Source organism: Schistocerca nitens, chromosome 10 (genome assembly GCF_023898315.1).
Source record: "Schistocerca nitens isolate TAMUIC-IGC-003100 chromosome 10, iqSchNite1.1, whole genome shotgun sequence".
NCBI classification, from domain to species: Eukaryota; Metazoa; Arthropoda; class Insecta; order Orthoptera; family Acrididae; genus Schistocerca; species Schistocerca nitens.
The window spans coordinates 79,514,871-79,536,525 of NC_064623.1; the positions used below are offsets into that span (position 1 = coordinate 79,514,871).

The 21,655-nt window shown below is 41.3% G+C and overlaps 1 protein-coding gene across 1 annotated transcript in view; it reads right to left on the reverse strand.

The window, feature by feature from the left end:
* The window catches only part of LOC126209891 (serine/arginine repetitive matrix protein 2), a 690,162-nt gene that overhangs the window by 10,587 nt on the left and 657,920 nt on the right, over positions 1-21,655 (reverse strand). The window lies entirely within an intron of this gene.

A 21,655-nucleotide genomic window follows, 5' to 3' on the forward strand; every position in this document is an offset into this window, starting at 1 on the left:
AATATCCCTTATAGCCATGGAGGGCAGGGGTTTGTACTGCCAGGAACCAGGTTTCCTGGAGGGCAATGCAGAAAGCAGCTGTGGCTCAGCCAGGTGGTGGAAAAAACCACCGCAATTCCACTGGAGGATGACGTTATCATGAGACTAGGAAGGCATGAAACACTCAATGAGGTAGTCTATGCCTCAGGGTCACCTGCTGCCTCTGACTTATTTCCCGAGCAGTCTATATCCACTGTATCTGAGGGTCTGGCAAGATCTAGGTCCTCATCAGATGCCAGAAGCTTTACCTCATCCTCAGATGAAGAGCTTATAGGCAGCGGTGGTGTGGGTACCACCGCAAGTCCCTAGGTCTTGGGGGTCTTCTTTCTGGATTTCTCTCACTGATTCTTGGGTTACTCTGGTTGGGAGGGCTTCACTGGTACAGTCTCTGGGACTGAGGATGATTGTCAAGCCCAACGACCAGCTGCTTTTGGGCACTTCAGCCACTGGCAGATGTCATCTTTCCCACTAGCAAAAACCTGGGAAGGGACTGACCCAAGGGACTGCTTCCTAGCGAGAGTGGGGACTGGTGTCCCTAATGGTTTGGGGGACAGTGCTCCTGAGGTAGGTGGTGCTGGAGCAACAGGGAGGGAAGTGCCCCCACCACCAAGGGCCAGGTGCAGTCTTCCAGCTCTGAGAGCCGACTGGAACTCGCGAAACTGATGGGGCTACAACTATTCTCATAGTGGTGGCATAAGAGGAGGTCATAGTCACAGGATGTATGCGCTCAAATTTACTCTTGGCCTCAGTGTAGGTCAGTCTGTCCAGGGTCTTGGATTCCATAATTTTCCTTTATCACTGTAAAATCCTGGTGAGCAATGGGAATGATGCTCTGTGCAGTTGGCACAGATGGGGGGTGGGGCTCATGGAGTATTGGGATGGGATGGATGTCCACAATCTCGACATGTGATGCTGGAAGTACAGCGGAAAGACATATGGCCAAACTTCCAGCACTTAAAACATTGCATTGGGGAAGGGATATATGGCTTGATATCACAGTGGTAAACCATCACCTTGACCATCTCTGGTAATGTGTCACCCTTGAAGGCCAAGATAAAGGCACCGTTGGCACCCTGATTATCCCTTGGACCCCGATGGATGCGCTGGATGAAATGAACTCCTCATCGCTCTAAGTTGGTGTGCAGCTCGTCGTCAGACTGCAAAAGGAGGTCCCTGTGGAATATAGTATCCTGGGCCATATTTAAGCTCTTATGAGGTGCGGTCGTAACAAAAACATCCCCCAGCTTGTTGCAAATGAGTAATGCCCATGACTGGGCAGAGGATGCCATTTTTATCAAGACTGACCCTGACCACATTTTGGACAAGCCCTCCACCTCACAAAACTTGTCCTCTAAATGCTCTACAAAAATCTGTGGCTGCATCGAGACAAAGGAGACCCCATCAGCTTTCATTCATATGAGGTACTGGAGCGAATAAGGTTCGCTGCCGTCCTTAGCCTAGCATTCTTCTCATGGTGTGGCCAGGGAGGGGAATACTTGCTTGTATTGTACTGAGACTTGGAATGCTTAGAGACTGCTGGCATTTGATCACAAGTGATGATGTGGTACACTTCATCACGCATCGTATACCCTGATGCCACCCACTCCGACCATGCACCCTCCCCACGGGCACCACCAAGCCACAACAAAGGCCACCTGGCAGGATGACCATTTCTGGGAGTCCCGATGCCCCAGGGTGACAGGCATCTACTCCTTGGCAAACTTGGGGAGTTAAGAGTGCAGGCATCAGCAGAGCGATCCCTGTGTAGTCAGGCAGCTACAACCAACAGGGTATATGGCAGCCCCACCACAATGGTCTGGCTACCGTGCTGGATATGAGGTGTAAGGAATTCCGTGGTCCTCGTCAGTGCAGAAAATGACACAGCATAGTGGGTGGAGGAAAATGCACCCAGGCAGGTGTCCTCACTCAGGAGGTGGAGGATGATTGGGACTGCAATTCCACAACGAGAAAGTTGGCTAAGGATCTCAATGCACAATGGACATGATGCACCATGTAAGGTGCCTTTCCCAAATTGGCTTGCTCTTCAGGAAAATTTTGAAAAATGGAGGTCAAACCCTACAGGGGACAATCACATAAAGGCCGAAAGGTGTGACACTCCTTTTAGTTGCCTCTTACAACATGCAGGAATACCTTGGACCTACTCTAACACCCGGACCCGCAGGGGTGTGGGGATGGGAGATGCTGGATGAGGGTAGACAGTTCAGCATAAGGGAGTGGCCTACCTGAAGAGAGGTAGATATTGCAAATGGTGATTGCTGGAGTCATTTGCACTCAGCCCACTATTGCTTCCAAGTTGGTACATAGTGGGATCCAGTCACTAATGACATTGGAGTGAACCAAAGTGCAGAGCCCACCACACGCTTCCCCAGGGCCAGCATGGTTCTCACAGAATGCCTGATAACCGCAAATGTTGGAGAGTGATCATCACGGAAATGTGTTTCCTGAAGAACAAGACAAAATGCAGAATAGGAGGAGACAAGATGTTGCATTTCTGGTAGGTGATGATAGTAACCATTGCAGTTCCATTGGATCATCATTTGGTGAGGGTCCAAGTTAGACATAAAGAAGCCAAGAAAGTCAAGAGGAGGTCATGTCACTTGGTCAAGAGTTGTCACCGACAAGGATAGGGTGACATCCATAAAAAAAAAAGTCAGACTCAGGTTGTGAGGGAGGAGATGGCACCTCTGGAGGCACTGGGATTGCCTTGTCTTGGGATTTATGTTTCTTCTTCTATTTCAGAAGTGGAGGAGGGCAAAGCACAGAGGGAGTACAGGCATCTGCAAGATCTGGAACCGAAAGATAGTGGGTGACCTTGGGGTGCACAGATGATGTGTCTTGTGGCTGAGTGATGGTAGGAGTCTTCCAGCCTGAGAGACGTCGGGGAGAGGGGTCCCAGGAGGGAGCCCAATCACTAGGAAGTGCTGAAGAAGGTGGCACTTCTTCAGCCAGGGAGGGGGAGTGGCTCCTGGACAGGGAACTGCAGGGGAGAGGGAGGGGGAGGAGAGAGGGGGACAGGCCTGGGGTAAGGAAGAGGGAGGAGGAGTAAATGAAGTAACAGAGGCAAAAGTTGAAGATAGTGACACTGCATGGAATCTCTCATACTTTTGGCAGACCTCAGCATAAGACAGGTGATCTAGGGGCTTTTATTCTTGGATCTCCTTTTCTTTCTTGCTAGCCGGGCAGTTCAGCAAGTGAGGAGAGTGGCAGTCAGCACAATTGACACTCACATCCTACTAAGAGACTCCACTTCACTAAACCTGTCCTTGACATTTTCCATGAAAAACAATGGCTTTATGGTGGTGAATGTGTCCCCATCCATCCTAGTGCAGATGAGGTAATGGGGAAGGGTTTCATCCCAAGATGGCAAGCCTGGCTCTCCTTCCTTGACGCAGCCAGGGAAGGGAAGGTTTCTGGGTCATACAAAGCAGCATTCAATGATCTTTTGCCTTTTGAAGAGACAGCCATTTGAGAACAGCCAGATTTTTGCTGCTTCGTGTGCCAAGCATCCACCCTGATACCACCCACACCAACCAGGGGCTCTCTCCATGAGCGCCACCCAGCCACAGCAAGGGTCATTTGGCACAACAGCTATTGCTGGGCAAAATCCAAATGCAAAGTTTGTGAGGTTTTTACAGACCCTCTAGAGGAATTACTAGCTCAATACTTCATGAAAGCCTTAAATTTTCATTATGGACTCTCATATTACTAATAACACGAACTAGCATTCATATATGCTACAGAAAAGAAGCTTCTTGAGGAGCTAGGATGTAAGGCATATGTCAGGAAAGTGCTGGAAGTATGGATTTTTACAGAAGCAGCAGAAGCTATAACTTTTTAGACCTAAGAATATGATCTTAGCAAGGGATGCAGCGTTTAATCAAGTAAATGTTAATCTTTTGACTGTATTAGACAGATTTAAGTTCACTCTGGACAGGATAATGAGCTTGAATAGGTGTGGCATTCCTACCATAATGCAACCTCCTAAAGTTATTGCACAATGTGGCAAGAAGCAAGTAGGAATGGTGGCATCACAAGAGTGAGGGGATGGTCACACCACCAGCATTCATTTTTTTGTGATGCCATATGAAGGACAAATTTCTGGATGGTGCACCAACTTGAAGTATTGGAGTGGCCAACAAATCTGAATATATAACAACCAAATTGTTCCTTGAAGTTCTGAAGCATATAGCTAGGCAGATATACCTCTCAAAAGATAGTCATACTTCTGGCCAACTGTGCAAGTCACATCATCACTGGCATTGACAGTATGTCCAGGAATGTCAGAGGCATTATATGGTTAGAGCAAAATACAGACAACACATTGTGGTCTTTAGATCCAAAGTGAATAGAAAATCTTCAAAGAGGTACAACATTTCAAAATTAAAAGAGAAGGGAATATCAAAAAAGTATGAAGCAGCATTGTGGAAGATTGAGGCTAAACAAAACTGGACATTGGAAGGTATTGTAGGAAAGTTGACTGCAATGAAAGATGTTCTACAAGAAACACCAGAAGTAGTTTTGGATGCAGGAGAGAGGGTGGAAAGGGCAAGATGGTTTGATGAATATGGTAAAGAATCAGTAACAGGGATAAATCAGGCAAGAAAGGAAATGGTGAATGGGGCAACATGCTCTAATACTGGAGACTTCATGTACAAAAGGAAACAGGTAGACAGAATCTGTAGAAGAAAGAAATGGGAATCAGAGAAGGAACAGATTAGGGAGCTAGAAGAAGACTATAACAACCAGGAAACAAGGAAATTCTACAAATCAGAGAAGAAATAGATTACAGACCTAGAAGAAGAACATAACAACCACAAAGTAAGGAAACTCTACAAAAGAGTACTGTATTCAGCAGAGATGAAGAGGGAAGCTTTGTATGAGGAGAAGGAACTCAGATTATGGACTTATGGGATGAATATTTCAATGAACTCCTTTACGTTATTACTGAGATAGTAATATTGGAAAAAACTGAAATAGAGAGTGATAAGCCATGGATGGCACAATGTTAGCCAGGACAAAATACTGTACACATGCCAACAGTAGAGGAAATTAGTTTGGCAATCAAAGGCCTGAAGAATAATAAGGCTCCAGGGAAAGACAACATTTCAGCAGAGATGATCAAGGGTGGGGGTTGAACATCTGACATGTCTTGTTCACTAGCTGTTCATTGAAACATGAAAAAAAAGAAGTGATGCGAGACCAGAGGTATATGTCCATTATTTGTTGAGTTTGTAAGAAGGTCAAAGCAAACTGTGAAAATTAGTGCGGCATCACTTTGCTTGGTGTTGTGTACAAAGTCTTAGTCAAAGTCATTACTGAGAGACCCACCCCTTTCGCAGATGAGGTACTTGGAGACTACCACTGTGATTTTTAACAGGGCAAATAGCTTCACTATAAGGCAAATAATGGAAAAGTGCTAGGAACATAATGTGGACGTACACCAGCTCTACGAAATTTACAAATGCGTTATGGTAGCTTTAAAATGAAAAATATGTATCAGACCCTGATAGATATGGAATTTTCATATAACTTAATCAGTGTGATGCAAATGACCCTCACCAGCATGAAAAGCCAAGTGAAAGTAGAAGAAAATCTCACTAAAGAATTTGAAGTTAACCAAGGGCTACAGCAGGAGGATGTGCTATCCACACTATTTTGCTACATAGTGTTGGAGTGATGAAATCAAGAACCCAGATGACCTCTGTTTATCAATGTGAACTAAAAACTAACACATGCTGATGATGTGTTTTGGTGTTTAGAGGATTGAAGGAGCTGGAAGAAGGATTTGTCACACTAAAAAAGGAGGTAGAAGAGTTGGGGATTCAAATAAATGGCACCAAAACACTGCATCTCTTTGGATAGAACTTCTGTTAAATTAAAATACATTGGGAGCAGTAGAGAAAACTATAAGAGATATGAGAAGTTCTGGTACTCAATGATAATGGCATAAGTGAAAAATAAAAGCAAGGATTTTCACAGGAAATACAGCTTACTCTGTCTCAATTCAGTCATGTAGCCTGAGCAGCAAGTTGAAAGTGACTGTCTATCGAACAGTTGTATGGCGAGTGGTAAAGTATGGCTTAGAAATGTGGACAATGACTGTAGCAGAAGAGGAGTTCCTGAGAAGATGGGAGAGGAAAATATTAAAAAAGATTTTTGGAGCAGTGAAATGGAGAATAAGTAAAAACAAGAAAAAGGAGGAACTATACTGTTATGCTGACCTTGTTTTAGAAATAAAGAGCAACAGATTAAGCTTGTTGGTCCATGTAGAGCATATTTTGGAGGAAAGATCTGTCAGGAAGGTCTACAGGGGAAGTCCAGGTGGCAGAAGGTGGAAAGGGTGACTATGAAAACAATGGCAAGATGATGTGGAGAATGACTTGAGAAAGATGGGAGTGAGAAGGTAGAGGAAATGAGCAGAGGATTGTCAAGACTAAGGTGCAATTGTCAGAGATGCTGAGGCCCTATATGAGCTGTAGCTTCAAGGAGTAAGTAAGTATTCTTTTAAAAGTCTTTTTGCCAACTGACGTGAAACTACAAGTTTGATGTGAGGAAAAGCATGCTTTGAGAGGTGAATGATGACTTAATTTACAAGAAACAAAGCAGAATACACCCATGCAAATCATGTATATATTTTATGATTGTGTGAGGGCTCACACTACAATATTAAAACAAAGAAAATTTACAATTTTACGTTTTTGTGATGTGCCCTCTGAGTTACGGGTCCATAGGCCACCACCCGTCCCCGCCTTGTGCCACAGAAGGACTACCCAGGGGTGAAAATCAGTGAGGGGAAGGTAGTGCCACCTTCTTACCACATGCTGGTTCCATTACCTGTGTATTGTGCTTACAAAAAAGTAGAGTTTTAAAAAGAACAAACAGGTCTTTTACTGGGTAGTAGTCATGGAAGGGGAATTTCAGAACTAGTTCAGAATTCTTTGAGACACATTTACCAGGTAACTATTATTTCTAAGCACATTGCTTAGTGTTATCACTTGTGACTTAGGTTGTATAGGGAAAGATCTAGGAAAAGAAGATCATACAACAACAGTAGGCCACACAGGTTACCATAACCTTCATCGTACAATTGAGGATGACTGCTGAAATTAAGGATGATGTCACCAGACTATAGGATGATTCCTTAGAAAGGATTTTAAAATATTTCATTTGTTCCAACACATAAATGACTATAACAACAGAATAACAAAGTGACTGACAGCTGGTTGTGTACAGGACAGCCACCATTGCAACAACCAACTAGAGTAAGAGTTCAGTTAAACCTTCTGTCTCACATATAGTCATCATAGTGCTCTGCCACATCACCAGTCAAATACAGGTCAGCTAAGGATGACAACTGCAGTCAACAACATTACTGTTGCAATGTGCTCTTTCTGTCTGTGTGGTAAGTTTCTCCTACAGCTTATGAGAAGCTGACTCTAAAATTGCTTAGAAAATTAATAAGACTACTACAATCCTGAAAAGTGAACTCAATACAGCATGTTAACGAAGGACATATGAATATTCTCACAAGGGTCACCTTTGACCCCAAACACTCAGAGCCACATAAAACCATGCTTAGAATAAAACTCAGCCATTAAAAAAACCAGTGGTCTGTGTCATTTCCATGCAAGACATTGCATTCTCTCACAAGTGACATTATAATAGAAAGAAACAAAGTAACAAGATGTCAGTACCACAGGAGGGAAGCTACATGTAATTCAATGATATCAGTGTATCATTACATTTTCAATCAACAGTGCCAAAAACCCTCTGCATAAAGTAATTAAAACAGCAGCAGAACACCCATATCCTACACTCTGAGAGTGCTTTATTAGTCCTCATAGTGCAGATGAAGCATTTTGATGAAGCGGTTAAAACAAAATTGACAAGGGCAATGTGCACTCCTCACTAAAACCATGTTTTTACATTCAAATTTACTTTTGCATTCAAGCAGTCCAATATCAAAAGCTATACCAATTTCATTTTCAAATGATGATGAGGGTATGTCAATCCTGTAACCTGCATTTTAATACGTATACAGGCATATACTTTGGTGCAGAAAATTGATTGTAAATCACAGACTGAAGTTTTATGATGAAATAATGATTATGTATCTTCATTTGTGATTAGGCACATTGTAGCTTTACAAAATCAGCAGTCCTTTTGATATAGAGCTTATGTTACCATAAGAAGTAAACATCAAGAGAGTGGCGATATTCTGTTGTTTTTGGTGGCAATATCTCCAGCATAAAATATTTTTTTGGAAAACTTGCACCCAGAAGGGTACAATCTATGTGACCTAACCAGGAATCACACAACAACAGGCTTTTTCATTTGTTACATGTTCACCAAGAACTGAAGTTAGAAACATATCTTTAGTCGTTCCTCCACTTTTGCTTGCCTCTACATCAATGTTTCGTAGGCAGGCTATTTCAAGTATCTGTGATATAATGGAGCTGAACATGCCTTGCAGCTCTTGAAAACAGATGTAAAACTTGTTTGCTGGTCTGTCTGTCACTGATAAAGCCACATCAGGTGTGTATCTGTGGGGACAGGTACAGACTGTAACACACTGTGAGACAGTGTTGTTGATGAAGACATTTCACATTGGAATTGACTCTGAGCACTGTTACAAACACTTCCTTTCTCCACACTCTGTTCTGTCATAAAAATGTTCACTTCTTCCACGAACTTTTGTGCATTCTGATATATATAAGTATCATCTATTATCATCTTCTCTGTCATTATACGTGACAAATGTAGTAGTATGCCTGGATGAAATATAGTATTCAGCCTTAAGACTTCCGATAAAAGAAATCAAAGCTTTTGAAATTGTCCAAGACAACCATTTCTGACACTTCTAGTGCCCACATTTGCAGATGCCAATAGTGAACTGTAGATCCACATGATCTTGCATTATCAAATTGTGATTTTGCATGCTGTTTTATAGTTTGTAGTTGTGACAGTATGTTTCCCTTGAAATGAGCTCCTGCTCACCTTTTGTTTGACACATACTTTAGAATTAATTTGCAATTTGATTTACTTTTACTGTGCTTATAGCACCTCATTAGTTTCCTATAGGAACTGAAGCCATGATAGTTATAGTCTTCATAAATCTTCTCTAGTATGCTACCATCAATATCTCCTAGTACACTGGGCTTTGAGTGTTTGGGTGCAAATAGTTCATGCTCACTTTGACTACACTGTTCCTGTTGCTCTGGAGACATTATCAATATCTCCTAGTATATTGGGCCTTAACTGTTTGGAGATAGTTCATACTCGCTTTCACTGGACTGTTCTTGTTGCTCTGGAGATGATCATAGCATATTGCTTGGACAGCCACTTTCAGATTCAAGTTCATCCTGTCCTTCAAATTAAATATTTCTATCCACAATAACATCACATATTTCTGTGCCATTCCCATCATATTTCTAAATTATTATGTTACATAATATATCTGCAAACTCTCTATTCTCGGCTCCAATTTAATTTCCATATTCAGCATGTCGTGATTTTGTACCTAATATTTCGATAATGTTTCTAAGATTAATTCTCTTCATGATATCACTGCACACAGTTCACACAGTAACCAGCATGCAAACATCCCAAGAGCAACATTCGGACTGCAGCTACACCATTCAAGCAACTCGAGCACTTGTTGTTTGTGCAGCTACAGTAAGCTTTCACCTGTTGGTGCAAGTAGACATAAAGTGTGAAGTTTTGCATGGAAATGACACAGGCCACTGTTGTTTTTGTGATCAAGTATTAATGAAAGCATGCTTTTACGCAGTTCTGAGGGTTCAAGGGCAAAGGCATTCCTTGTCAGTACGGAAATGCGCAGCTGTCGGTAATGGAAACATACTGCACTCACTTTTAAAGGCCAACTGACAGCATCTCCCCCTTCTGTGTTCTCCTGTCAGTCACTTTACACTGAATTAAATGGATGTAAATTAGATAGTAAGATGGCCACAATACAACTGACAGAACAGATGTAGACAAACTGTGGTAGACATCCTATCCATATCACTGAACCCTAAATTTACTTAAGCACCCTACCATTTCAGACTGACCTTGAAGCTTCTGTACTTCTAGACGCAGCAGCAGTATTTCACTGGACAGTGGAATGAAAATGACTCACATTTTGAAATACGGCAAAGTGCATTTGGTGCATCTGCTACCATTATACTCCCATAAATATTTTTTCTTGTATTTCAAATAATTCTGCTTATGTACATAATGTGTATGTTAAGATCCCATGAACTGTATTATGTACATAATAATTTACCAAAATAAATCAGTACCTGAACCATAGCTGGAACTGTTCCAGTGCCATTTGGGTGGAAAAAAGCCATCAAGTAATCAGTAAATCTGAGGGGACTGACACAGCTAGGTAGATACGCCCAATTTTTCTCTTTACAGTAATTGGTCTAACTTTTCCAAAAGCTTAATCAAACAATGGAAAACGCAGGATGGAATAATGACAATATCAACTGCGCGGTCATCAGCGCCCGTACAAAGTGCCAATCTTTGCACAGTCCAGTCTAGCCACTTTCACGAATGATGATGAACTGATGAGAACAGCACAAACACCCAGTCCCCAGGCAGAGAAACTCGCCAACCCAGCTGGGAATCGAACCTCGGACCCCGTGATCCAGAGGCAGAACAAAGACACACACACACACACACACACACACACACACACACACACACACACACACACACACACACATATATTCACGCAAATGCAACTCTCACACACATGACCACTGTCTGTAACTGCTGAGGCCAGAGATGGCAGTTTTGTGTGTGTGTGGGTTTTGTGTATTTCAGAAGGTGGCTTTTTAGCCAAAAGTTTACTTATTTAGTGGTATTTTTGTGGTGACTGTCTGTGACTCAACATTTCCACTACATGTTTTTTCAAAAGCTTGTTAAATAAGAAAATATCTCATTATACTTTTGCCACAGCCTAAAATAACTTTCTCATTTAAACCCTTCAGCTTCTTTAATTATTAAGTTTGACTCTACAATTTTGTCACCCTAATTTTCCTGAATGTGATAATGCACTCAGTAGGTTGACACCAGTCCTAAATATGGCAGTCACATCATTATGAACTATAATGTAATTACCAGATTCACAAAACATCTATGTGCGTGTCTTAGAAACCCCTCCACAAACTGCATCCTGAGTCCATACTTGGCAGTTGTTGTGTTGACATTGAGTAATTACTTATGTTATCTTTGTGGATCTCTTTCATAAAATACTGTGTCTTGTTAGCATCTGGGTAGCAAATCAACATCAGTTTGCTGTATATACATTTACAAACAATCCTCATTTACTTTAGATATCATTAATATGTATCAGTCTGTGAATTCAGTAGTGTGTTTACAAAATGTGCAGTTACTCTGCTAATTACTGCCACTTGTGAACTTATCAAATGGTCTACAAGTTTGTATAGCTTCCTGACCTGCACAATAGCCTGTCATCTTATTAAATTGTGTGATAACAAATGAGAAGAGAAACAAAAATTAAAATGCACTGTATTGTGTACATTATTTAATAATGTTTTCCACCATCAATAACTACAAGAAGGAGATAAAAGCAGATAACCCATGAGAATTATGAGGCAGAGGCTAATAAAACAGGTTACTAAGTCAGAATTTATGGTGGCTTTCTGTCCCTGAGGGGGTGCAGTGTGCACTTGGCAGCCTGATGAGTGACACATCACTTGTGGGACTGTCAGGACAGCTGACATTGTTATACCACTGTAGCTGACTATCTGCTGTGCTGGGGATGGTGGAGACAGGGGGGACAGGAGGGGGGGTACAAGGGGGAGGTGGTAGAGGAGGGAGGCTGGCACATGACAGCAGATGGCAGCAACCACCAGACGTGGTGAGGGAGGGCAGGATATGTGTCATTTCTGGTCGCTAACTGTTACACTTGTTTTATCTTTCATTCATTCATCTATCAAGTTCTGTAGATCCCACTGAGAAGGAGAATCTTCAGAGATGTGGAATGAATCAAAGCATACATTAATGTAAGATCAACATCATAGAAAATTAATCCGTGTACTGTGCTAACAACAAACTATTGCTATACTGCTTCATACTATCCACATTTCTGCCACCTACATTTAATCAAGTAAAATACTAATAAAGTTGCTACATTGACAAAAAGCAGCTGCCACATGTTTATCTGCCATTAGCTGCTTAGTATTTACTTGAAAACAATCACGTTTTGACAAAATAATGTAATTGGATAGATAAAAAAATCAACTGACCAAGCAGTGGCAGAACACACACATAAAAGCAGGTTATGATTAGGCAAGCTTTTGGAACCAGTGGCTCCTCCCTCAGGCAGAGAGGTTGAAGGGGAAGGAAGAGGGGTGAAGGAAAAACATTGATGTGTTTTTTCGGTCACCACTGACTGGCACAGACAAATGCTTTTGTTACATCACAAAATATTCCAACCATCTAGGTCTTTTTGTTAACGGATTCCAAAATATTGACAGTAAATTGCACCTGCTGTTGACAATGCCTTCTGAAAACTAAATTGACTTTTACTCATGATATTATGCTCTTGGAGGTGCTTAACAATCTTGGACTGGATTAGTTTCTCTAAAACCTTGGGAAAACTTAACAAGCTGTACATAGTTTAATGAGTCAGTATTCTGACAATGTCCGCTTTTGGAAAGACTGGAAAGAGTGATATAGGTCTGTAATTAGAAGTGGTTTGCTTATCTCCAGTTTTGTAGGTACGTGTTTCTAAAGCATATTTAAGTCTACCCAGGAACATGCCCAGAGTCACTGACTGATATTTTAGAGAGAAAATAAATCCTGTAATCTCCTTAGGATTTTAGTTGCAAAAATACATGCCAGTTAGGGGGAGTGAACAGGGTCTGCATCAGTAAATCTAATGCATTCATAACTTGTTTTTTATTATTAGGTGCAGTGCTTGCAGCCACTGTGAGAAGGAAATCATTGAATTTGGTGGCCAATAATTTGAATGTGTCACCATTTATGAGAGAGCTATTTCCTGTGGTCTTAGTTTCATTTGGGTGACCAGTTTTATTCGGTCCTGTTTTAACAATTTTTGATATTCTTGGTGTGTGTTATTTTTTGAGCACAGTAAAAAGAGTTTTTCTGTTTTAATGATAGAGTGGATGATTCTACAATACTGATGGTAAGGAAGTTTCAAGCCTTGACTACTGCTCATTCTCTTATTTACTAGAGTTCCCTCTTCATAGCATGCAATATCTTAATCCCAGGAGTTATCCACTCCTTATCCTTACTTGTGTTTAACTTTGCCCTCATTTATTTTAGTGGGAAACAAAACTCCAGGTCTATGTAAGTATGTCTAAGACAGAGCTAATTTTTCCATCTACACTGCCTGCTTTACAAATTTCTCTCTTCCGTTCTCCCTGCAGTTTCTCTAAAAGCACTGTGACTTACTCATTGTTTACAGTTCTGTAAACCAATACTTTTCTTCTCTGACCTGTACTTAACCAGTCAGTGAATCAAAATGATAATATTTGACTGTCATGGTCAGACAGACCACTGACTGATAGTTTTAAAGCTAAATCACTGAAGGTTGTTGATTCTAACAACAAATTTTCAGTACCTGTTGCACTACATCCTTTAATCTAGTACAGAATTGTACTGTGGAAAATAATCCAAAGCTGGACATCAACAACTCTAGGTGTCCTCGGTCAGTAATATCTGATAGAAAATTAATGTTAAAGTTTTCACAAACTATGATTTTCTAGTTAAGTGTGCATACACTTATTAAAACTTTCTCTAGCTGCTGTATGAAGCTTAAGGTATTTCCCGTTGGTGGTCTGTAAACTGTCACTATTACAAGCTTGTGTGTTTTCTGATCCACTATTGTCAAGCATAACTCAAAAATCTGCTCACCACAATATTCTTTAACCTGAAGGGTCTGGGGGCTTAACTCAAATTTTCGAATATTATAGACTCTAGTATTTTTTTTATTGGTTCTACGTTAGTATTCATGAGGATGGATCTGTTCAGTTATAACAATTTGCATTTGATGTTCTTACTTGCACAACAAGTCTGCTATTCCATTTACCTTTTCATTTTTTAATTAGCCATGAAAGTAACCTCTTGTCAGAAGCATTGAGATGCAAGCTATGCCATGTATGATGGAACTGAGGGAGGAATCATGCATCAGTCACACGTTTGTCTGAATGTTCCTCTCCTATGAGTGATTTGGCAAGCCTCACATTAACATCTGTCATGGAATGCTTCATCCAAGGCTCATGATATCACTCAAAGCCTGAGCTGATCTTCACACTAGAGTGAAGAGCATTCTCATCAGTGCACCTGATGTCATCCTCAATTATATAATTAAGGTTATGATCCAAAATGTAACCTGCATGTGCTACTACTACTATTACGTGACCTTCTTTTCTGAGAGCCTTCCCTGTAGAACTAAAGTCACAGTTGACATTACTAAGCCCTGCACTTGGCTGAGAAGTACTAGTTACACAGTAAACGTGTCTTAGAGAATTCTGAACCAGTTCTGACATCCCCATCCTGTGACTTCTGACACCTGTTTTGTCTTCTTAAAACTTTTCTTCCTACATTTATCTTGTACCTTATGCCCTGTACTGTCAGACTTCTTTGGAGCTTCTGAAGATGTCTTAATATTTTATTCTCAGTCTCCAAAGCACTGAAGCTATTACAGATTGCTAGACTAAAGCAATCAGACTTGCAATATCTTCTGGGTACATCCACAAATTTGGAAGGCTCAACTGTTGCTGTATCTCCAACAGATGTAATACATAGCATTATATTCAGACAGCACCACAGTTAGTATTTTCAGCCTCTAGATCAGGCTGTTCCAGCTCGTCGGCTCCGTTGTGAGCCGTGGAGCGCTCCTTGCTCCAGGGAGCAGTGTCGCTCGCTGTGACCATTCAAGTGGGCCGGCACACCTGCAAGTGGCACGGCTGGCTGAGGCAGGTGGCAAGGCAAGCGTTTTGATGTGCCAGCTGCGTCTTACAAGATCGACAACCTCATACTCTTAGCTGCTAAGACGTGGTGACATGCTACACCAGGAAATATGATGTGCAGGAAATAAATAAGAAATAACTGTTTTACAAGAAATTGTATACTAAATTTATTGGGCCTCTGTAGCTTGACTTTTCTTTTCATTACAAGATCAGAAATATCAGCCGTCAAAGTGTTTGCAGTGTTAATGCGGAGGATGGCCTTCATTGTTGCATCCTGAAGAAACGATCGTTCCTTACTTTTTACTCTTTTCATTGCTGGGAAAAGCTGCTCAAAACAATACGTAGATCCAAACATGCACATGATCTGAGCGGCAGTGTTGTGAAGCTTGGGAAATGTTTTTTGCTGTAATGAACGATACCATCGTGACAAATCCAACATGTTGTAGTACCTCTCTTTCAAGAGTCAAAATGTCTTTCCCGAATTCCTCCCTGAGTTTATTTTTCAAACGAGAAGCAAACCCTTGGTGATGCCCGATCATTTGTGGTGCACCGTCTGTCACTACAGAATGGAGCTCATCCCACGGCAAATTCATATTGTCCACTGATTCACAAACAGCTTCAAGAATTTCACATCCTGTTGTGGTGTAATCGAGTGGTACCACATCCAAGAGTGGTAGATTCAGTAGTGTTTTCTCCGCTCTCATTCACCTGAAAATTATAAACGCATTACAGAACATGAATTATGTTGCATGTTTTGATACCCTCCGTATTACAAAACCGTTTTTAAACTTGTGTCTCCTGGTATGTCGTTCTTAAGCCTGGCTACCAGTTCTCTGTGTGCAACGCCTTCTACCAAATCGTAGTGCGCTGTGTGAAGACGTGTATAATGTTGTTGTATATTGTATCTCTTCACAGAATTAAATACTTTAAGACATACAAGACACTGCGGACGACCATCCCTCTCAATGAATAGAAAGGTATCCTCCAATAGAGGTACAGGGCTCCCGCGGCTAGTCATAGCTGTCATTGAACATGGATTATTGCATCAGTTGTGGCTGCATGCGGCCAGGGGGCAGTGAGTTCGCTTTCCCCCTCCACGCGGGCTCCTAGCTGCTGCAGTGAGCACTCCGGAGTGCTCCGACTCCCTGGAGCTCGGTTGGAACAGCCTGCTCTAGATGGTGCATGTATAAGGAACTACTTTGTGATTCCACTACAAGATGTTAAAGTAGGCCATTGATCCACCAACAGTCACATCTGCCACAACAGAGAGAGCTGGATGACATTTGTACACTGAGCACACTATTTTTGTGAAGTACACAGGCACTTGGCAAGTTCCAGTTATCCATCAGTTCTCAGACAGTTATCACCCAGCAGTCAACATCTACGTTCTTTACAGTCGCCTACACGTTATGTGCAGTGCTGACCAGTCTAGCTGTCAGATAGTTTATGATGAGTGTCAAAAATAATTTAAGTATAATCAAAGTGCTTACCTGTGTGAGACTGAACTTCAATTAGACAGAAATCATGTACTGTGATAGGTTAAATTAAGCTCATCAGTTGCACATCTGCTTGCAAAGCAAAAGTTGAGTACAAATGTTGTGATGTATATTCTTTTAATAAATGATTCTTATTGTACTCGTGTATTGCTACTAGTGATTCTTTTTTAGCAATATTATCATGTGAAGAGCAAGCTGCAGAGATCTGTGGCATGGGGTTTGCTTCCTGCTATTTTTATGTTTTGCACATACCGTAAGTGTACACAACAACTGTAACCTAATCTTTGGCCTAAACCTAACATTAATACTGCAGACTACAACACTCAAAGCTGGTAACTCTTCTTGCACCTGTGACAAATCAGCTCAAAGTTTTGAAATAAGCTGCTCTCCCTTTAGTACTGTGTATAACTCACAAGGGAATCCCACAGGCTGTTCTGACCTCTCCAGTTTTCTATATACTTATAGTATTTGAAGGTCAGTGCCCAGACACCAACTTTATACAGCATTACGATGCAATTTCCATAGAAAAAACTCCTTTCAAGATTAGAAGATTTCTAAGTGCTGTTAATTACAAAACATATGTAATTCACTACCAGATTTGTCTGTAGCTCAGCACTCAGCACAAGGTCATTATGCCTGACACACCGGTAAAAGATCTGGGAGTAGTTAACTTCAGGAAATGGTGCAGCTGAAATATAAAAATTGATGCAAATAGTTTCTTTGTAATTTTTTTTATTTACTGACTTATGGGACATGCCCATACAGTGATCTGAATAGTGGAATGTGAATTATAATGATACAAATGTGAAGATAATGCACCATAAAGTCCCTGATCTGAGAATCAATCCCAGGCTCCTTCAGTTAGCAATCTGCCATGCTGACCACCCAGATACTGAAGCAGAAGGTGCAAATAGTTCTGCATAATCAATGTAAAATATGCTAAAGAAATGAAGTATTGTAAAAAAGTGTGTATCATTAATAAAGTACTGTAACACCATCACTAATTTTGGGTGTTACTGCGAGAAAAGCAGCTCCATTGCAGCAGTATGTGAGATGAGCAGGCAGGCGTGTAGGTGCTGGTACCTGATTTCATAAATGAGCCTGTTTACCTACCACAAGGCATATGGGCTGAGCTGTGGAATCCTGGTGACATCACAGAAAAGCAGTGCATCTATGGACAAGCTTGAGGGGAGTTTCCACACCATTGGGCTATGAAGGTATCAAAGCAAAGTATTGGCACAAATAATGTTCCATTAACCACCACAATACCCTTTGGTTCTTGTGCAGTGTTGCAGCACTCTCCATGGCAGCAGGGCCATTTCTCCACCAGGTTACAGGCCAGTGAGCAGCCGAAACAGGTCTGGGCAGTCATCTCCCTCAGACTAGCTCACAGGGTTAAGTCTGCACCCATGGACATGGGCCAGTCTCCAGGCCGTGCAGCAGTAACTGAACTCCCATCTCAGAAAGCAGCAGATTGTTGCACCTGTACTGGGGTGAGCTTTTCTTCCAGTAGTGGGGAACCTCTATGAGAATCTGAGCAGATGTTTGCACTGCTCAGTCATAGCTGCACAGTGCTAACTGGGGCACACGCTGCTGAGAGAAGTAAATAATGCCAGCTAAGCCAGACATGGACATCGCACATCCAGCATGCTGCCTCAGCCTTCCACAGCTAACGGAGGGGGTGGGGGAGGCTGTTCGCTTGGGATCACAGTGCTTTGATCATTGTAGCGCAAGACTGAGTTTTCCTAGCCACCACTGGCTAGTACCACTACCTCAAAACCCCACAACTCTGTAACCTCTACACTGTAGTGGCCACACTTAGCCTGGGTCAATACAGCTCATATGTTTTATATTGAACAGCAGTAGAAAATCTTCAAAGCTTGAAAGGCCATTTTTTTATATTCACATCACACTGCTTTAAGGAACTGATATCCAGACACTGACCATCAAATGCTGAAAACGTAAAAAAAATATTGAATAGGGCAGAGCAGTCTGTAAGGTCCTGCCATCAGATTAAAATAGCTTTGCAATTGTGCGATTGGCATTTCAGTGAGTCAAGAGGTAGGGGTCATGTGCCAGACAATTGAAGGTATTCCTTGAGAGCCACATGCTCACTGCATTACCAATTTGTAGATACATGCTGGGCCTCATCTAGCATGGCTAGCTGCATGCTGGCAACACTGCAACCTGCCATTGCAATCTGATACTCACAATGCTGAAACTTCCTGGCAGATTAAAACTGTGTGCCCAACTGAGACTCGAACTCGGGACCTTTGCCTTTCGCGGGCAAGTGCTCTACCATCTGAGCTACTGAAGCACGACTCATGCCCGGTCCTCACAGCTTTACTTCTGCCAGTATCTCGTCTCCTACCTTCCAAACTTTACAGAAGCTCTCCTGCGAACCTTGCAGAACTAGCACTCCTGAAATCTGCCAGGAAGTTTCGTATCAGTGCACACTCCGCTGCAGAGTGAATATCTCATTCTGGACTCACAATGTTGTTTTAATCAAAGTATAGTGAAAGTGAGAATCACTGCATCTCCATTAGCGACTGGCACCATTTCTCATGTACAGGTTGTTCACAGAATTCCACACAAATTCTCAGGGGGGGGGGGGGGGGTTTGCGAGTAGTGGAGGTGACCTCCATCCCACAACTCCCAACTTATTAGCAGTTGATGGAGAGGGGTGGTGCAGAGCCTTTGTCAAGTGGTTCTGGTACAACATGTGCTTACTGATTTGACATGTCAGATATAGACTCTGATCATAATTTAAGAATGATGAACACTAGACTAAAGTTTAAGAGAATTGTCTGGGAGAATCAATGAAGAAAGAAATGGGCCGCTGAAGTACAGGGTGATTATAATTAAACTTTCGCTACTTGCGAGGGCCCTCACAAAAAGGGAGTAATCATAGGTCAATGAGACTTTGTGAAACATTTATAGGGACATGCAAAAGAAATGGAAACACATTTTAATTTTGACATGAGAGTGTAACATCTGTTAAATGTTTATACTCTAGGTTACAAACATTGCTCAATGTCATGAGCATCTGCATCCATGATAGCCTGGAAGTTTGTACAGATACCATTTCACAATTGTTCGCATCAATTTTCAAATGGTGTCTCATGGATTTTTCAGGTGTCGTGACACAGCTCACGCACTGCTTGAAGATCGTGCATTGTGTCCAGCAGACTCAGCCATGGTAACAGTAAATGTTTCAACAATTTTAGGAGCAAGTGATGGCCTCTGCCATCAGCAATTCCAAATCACCAGTTAATTTGAACTTCCAGATCATGTTCTTCAACCCTGGTGTGGAAAGAGGACCTCTCCATATTCCTTTAGTGCATCTGTAGATGTAGGTACCTATAAAGAGCAGCAGCATTATTGCTGTTGTTTCAATAAAACACCTTTATCAGTAAATCCCTGCTCATCTTGTCCAGACTGATGTTGTCTGTCTGTAACAGCAGTGCACACTGATGCTTGTGTTTCAAATTTGCATTGCTGTACCTACACCAGCACAACAGCAAGTCATGACATCAACACTATAACAACACAAATCCTGCAGCATACAGTACAAACATCAATCTTATAAAATTGGGTACCCATATGTTCAACAGTCTTCCATCTACACTATTTCAAGTAATGATTGTTTAATCATAACCAACCTGTTCTATGACATCATGATATGCATTTGAAGTTCTCTACGGCTGTAGATAGTGTGATACCGAATGTGACAGTAGACAATTCAGGTGAAGAGGAATCCCCACCTCTAAAAGTTGGACAAGCTAACATAGTTAAAGTTGGCAATGGCAACAATGGTAACAGAAGAAATATTTCAACTGATAGACAAAAGAAGAACACATAAAAATGTATTGAGGTAAATACAGGACTACAGTAATATATGCCACTTAGGAATGAAATTAATAGGAATTGCATGGATGCCAAGGCAAAATGGCTCTGGGAAAATATGAAGAAACTGAAAAAGAAATAGTCACTGGAGGGATTGATTCAGCAATAGAAAAGTCAAAACAACCTTTGGTGAAATTAAAAGCAAAGATGACAATGTTAAGAATGCAATGGGAATTTCTCTGTTAAATGTTGAGGAAAAAGTGAGTAGGTGGAATGAGTACATTGGTGGTCTCTATGAGGGTGGACTTGTCTGATGACATCATACAAGAAAATATGGGAGTCAATAAGGAAGATGTAGAGGCTCCAGTATTAGCAAGAATTTGAAAGAGATCTGGAAGACTTGTGACCAAATAAGGCAGAAAAGATAGGTAATGTTCCATCAGAATTTCTGAAATTATTGGAGGAAGTGGAAACCAACTGATTGTTACAACTGATGTGTCAAATACATGCATTTACAGACATCAGTCTTTTTGGAAAACATCTTCGTGAAGACATCAGGGGCAGATAAGTGGGAGAACCATTGCACAATTAGCTTAACAGTTTATGAATTTAAGTTGCTGGAAAGAATAATGTACAAATGAATGGAAAAGGAAACTGAGGATCTGTTAGATGCTTGAGAAAAGATAACAGTATCAGAGAGACAGTTCTGATATTATTGTTAAGAAAAATCAACACTCATTCATAGGATTTGACAATCTAGAAAAAGAATTTGATGGTATAAAATGGCAGATAACATTTGAAATTCTAAGAGAAAGAGGAGCGAGTTATAGGGAAAGGTGGGTAATATGCAATATGTAAAAGAACCAAGGAACAATGAGTATGGAAGACCTAGAACAAAATGCTTGGATTAAAAAGGGTGCATCACAGGGATGCAGCCTTTCATCCCTACAGTTCAATCTGTACACCAAAGAAGCAAAGAAAAATTCAAGGCTGGGATTAAAATTTAGGGTGAAGGGATATCAATGATAAGATTTCTGATGACATTGCCCTCCTCAGTGAATGTGAAGAAATGAACAGGCTAATGAGTACAGTTTAGGTATTGAGAATAAACTGGAAAAGCACTAAGGTAATGAGATGTAGTAGAAATGGGAACAGTGATAAACTTATATCAAAACTGGTCATCATGAAGAAAACAAAGTCAAATAATTGGAAACAAAATTACCAATGATGGACTGAGTGAGGAGGATATAAAAAGTAAACTAACACAGGCAAAGAGGGCATTCC